This window comes from Lutra lutra, chromosome 13 (assembly GCF_902655055.1).
Source record: "Lutra lutra chromosome 13, mLutLut1.2, whole genome shotgun sequence".
NCBI classification, from domain to species: domain Eukaryota; kingdom Metazoa; phylum Chordata; class Mammalia; order Carnivora; family Mustelidae; genus Lutra; species Lutra lutra.
This window is the reverse complement of record NC_062290.1, coordinates 73,883,606-73,887,636: the sequence shown is the minus strand read 5'-3', so window position 1 is coordinate 73,887,636 and position 4,031 is coordinate 73,883,606.

The following is a 4,031-nucleotide window of genomic DNA, read 5'->3' as shown; positions in this document are numbered from 1 at the left end:
TGTAATTGGAATAGAGATTGAAAATTTCACAGTGAATAATGGCCAATCACCTCACTCCCTATTACTGTTCCTTCTGGCTTATGGTGCAAACTAATGGTTTGGAGTCCAAAAGTTTACTGCTTCTGTGACTTTGAAGTTCTGATTTTTTTTTTTCTGATCTGTAAAGTGAGGATAGTATCATCAGCTTTATATACATATTACAAATTTATTTAAAACACCAGCATAGGGGTACCTGGGTGGCTCAGCCCGTTAAACAACTGACTCTTGATTTCAGCTCAGGTCATGATCTCAGGGTTGTAGGACTGATTTCTGCGTCAGGCTCCAAGGTCAGTGGGAAGTCTGCTTCAGATTCTCTCCCTCTCCTTTGATCCCTTTCCCCTCACTGCATACACACTGTCTCTCTAAAATAAAAAATTAAAAAATCTTCAAAACAAAACACAAACACCTGCATAATGCGTAGCCTGTATTAGGAACACAGTAAGTGTTAGCTACCTTCCTGTAGAAATTAGTGAAGTCATAAAGTTACCACCCTCATTGCTTATTACATGAGAAGAAATAATCATTGCTAATGTATGGTGGTCTCAAGGCAGCTGAGTCTAATAACATCACACCAAGGAAGGGATTTATTGTTCCATACGTATGTATCAATAAGTTTTGATACAATTTGTCTCCAGGGAAGAGAACTGAGGAGTGCCTGAAGGGCAGGGATAAGAAAGAAACTTCACACTATATAACATTTTGTGCTTTTTAAATTCTGAATCTTAGAAATTATTTATCCACTATTAAAAATACAATTAAAGAAACAAAAGTCCTTGCCCTCCCCATTCCACATGGGGAAAGTAAAACATATGTATGAGTGAAAACTCAGGAAAGTGTGGGGGTACACTCACCCAAGATGGGCGCCTCTGGTGTCTCTAACTCAAAGATATCCATACTGAACCTCCAGCAATTACAGTGCAAGTTTTCCCACCATGGTGCTACTGGTGCCCATGGAGATTTCTGTTCTTGGGCTTCAACTCCAATAGCACAAGTCTCTGTTTCCACCTGTCTGACTCTCCAACTCTGGGGGCAGCCATTTGTGACCTCAGTTCTCTGCTGTCTCTCAAAAGAGTTGATCCTTCCGTTTCCTCAACTTACTTTTTGTCTGGACAGTGTGATGACTTCCAAAGGCAACACACCGCTGGCCCAGAAACATAGTCCAGAGCATTTATTTTTGTTCTAAGATTTAGTTATTTATTTGAGCATGAGTGGGGGGTGGGCAGAGGGAGACAATCTTCAAGTAGACTTCCCTCTGAGTGTGGAGGCTGACTTGGGGTTCAATCCCACAACCCTGAGATCATGACCTGAGCCAAAATCAAGAGTCAGATGCTTAACTGACTGAGTCACCCAGGTGCCCCAACAGCATTTATTTTTAATTTTGATAACACTTATCTTTTTTTCCTTTACAGTTACTGATTTTCGTGTCTCACCTAAGAAACCTTTGCCTAGCTCAAGGTCATGAAATCTTTCTCCCATATTTCATTCAGTTTTAGATGTTATGTTAGATCCGTGACAGAGCTTAGAAGGGGACTGAGATTGACAGCAAAGGAGCAAGAGAGAATTTTCTGGGGTCATTTCAGTGTTCTGTTGGAGTGGGGATGACATAAGGGGAGATATTTGTCAGAACTCATAAAGTGGTATATTTAAATGTGCATCTTATTATATGTAAATTATACCTCAACACACTTAATTTTTAAAAAAGAAGAAAAAATATGTCCAGTGCAAAAAACATAGGCCACAAGACAGGAGCTTTCCAGCTACCAAACTACCACAGACTCCTGACTTACTCAGAGGGAGAGAGACAGACAATAATCAGCCAGAGTAAGGCCGAAGTCTGAGAGATCCACAACCACACAGTATGTACTTTTTGGGAAAGCCTCCCAAGCAGGCATTAATATTTTCAACTTCAGAGGAGACAGGAGGAACACAGGGCTTCCTGTTTCCCCCACTTCCATCTACATCTTCTGGAATTTATCTTGGTCCCAACAGTAAAATAGGTATCTGTCTTAATTTTTTCCAAGTTATAAGCCAGTTTTCCCTACATCATTTATGTAATCCATCTTTCCTTCATTGACTTGAAATATATCTTTTACTATGTTTTCTATTTGTAGGTACTTGGTTCCATATCTAGACTCACCCACTCAAAACACAAAGATGTGTGTTTCATTGTTTTGCTACTAATGTGAATAGGATTTTTTTCCATTGCATTTTTTAGTTATTGCTAGAGCTTGGAAAGTTTTAAAATACATCTTTCAGTCTATGCACAATTATGCATTTTTGTAATAAAGTATTAAAAGAGTGCCTTTTTTTTTTATTAAGATTTTTTATTTATTTATTTGACAGAGAGATCACAAGTAGACGGAGAGGCAGGCAGAGAGAGAGAGAGAGGGAAGCAGGCTTCTTGCTGAGCAGAGAGCCCGATGCGGGACTCGATCCCAGGACCCCGAGATCATGACCTGAGCCGAAGGCAGCGGCTTAACCCACTGAGCCACCCAGGCGCCCAAAGAGTGCCCTTTTTAATACAGTATTTCAGAATAACTCATTTTTAAAGTTTTATTTTACTTAAATTCAGTTAATTATGTATATCATTAGTTTCAGAAGATTAACTCATTTAAAATACTTGCCATAGTGTTTTAGCCTGATGCTTAACACAACTATTGCCAAATGGCTAATTGGACTTGATATGATACAACTCATTGTGACGTTTGCCAGCATGCAATAGTCCACAATTCAAGTATTTGGAGTTTACGTTCTGTGAACTTGTGTATGTCTCAAGAATATAATTTTTTCAGTGCAATTTCATAGTAAAGTGACAGTCAACAGCCTACAAATGAAGGATGAAGAATTTCCAGATAAAGAACCAGGCAGGACATCAACACTGATAGTGTATTATCAGCCCAATTGAAAAAGTTTAACAAGATCTACAGAGCTTCTAATTTTAAGGGAGTAAGAAATCTGCCTTCTTGTCTGGAAAATCATCCAAAACAACCTAGGGCATAAGAAACAGAAAAACAAACTCCATTTAAGAAAAATTAAGAGGAACCAGTAGGATTTTTGTAACCCGTTGTTATAAGAAAGACAGGCAATAACAAGCGATGGCAAAGAGGTGAAAAACCGATTCTGCCAATTTACTCACACATTGCTGATGGGGATGTAAAGTGGTGGGACCCCTCTGGGAAACAGTTCAGGAATTCTTCAAAATGCTAGGCAGAGTTGCCGTGTACACCACACTCACAGTTTCACTCACTGGTATACACCAAAGAATTGAAATCATACGTCCACACAAAAACTTATACCCAAATGTTCATAGCAGCATTATTCATAATAGCCCAAAGAAGAAACAACCCAATGTCCATCAAATGATGAATGGCTGTAATGTGGTATATCTGTACAATGGAATACTATTCAGCCATAAAAAGGAATGAAGTACTGATACACGCTACAACATAGATAGATTTTTGGAAACATCAGTCTAACTGAAAGAAAACAGACACAAAAGGCCATTCATTGTATGATTTTTTTAAAAAGATTTTATTTACTTATTTGGGAGAGAGAGTGAATGAGAGAGAAAGGGAGAAGGAGAAGCAGACTCCCTGCTGAGCAAGGAGCCTAATACAGGTCTCCATCCCAGTAACTCCCAGATCATGACCTGAGCCCAAGACAGGCACATAACTACTGAGCCACCCAGGTGCCCCTGTATGATTCTATTTATATGGAATGTCCAGAAAAAAAACAGGCAAATTTAGACACAAAGTAGATTAGTGGTTGTACAGATTGGGAAGGGGGAAGTAGGAAGTGATGGCTAATAGGTATGGAATTGATTTGGGGAGAGATAAAAATATTCTTGAATTATATAGTGGTGATAGTTTTTTTTTTCTTTTTTTTAAAAAACGATTTTATTTATTTGAGATAGCAAGCATGAGCAGAGGGAGGGGCTGAGAGAGAGGGAGAAGCAGGCTCCCAGCTGAGCAGGGAGCCCCATATGGGGCTTG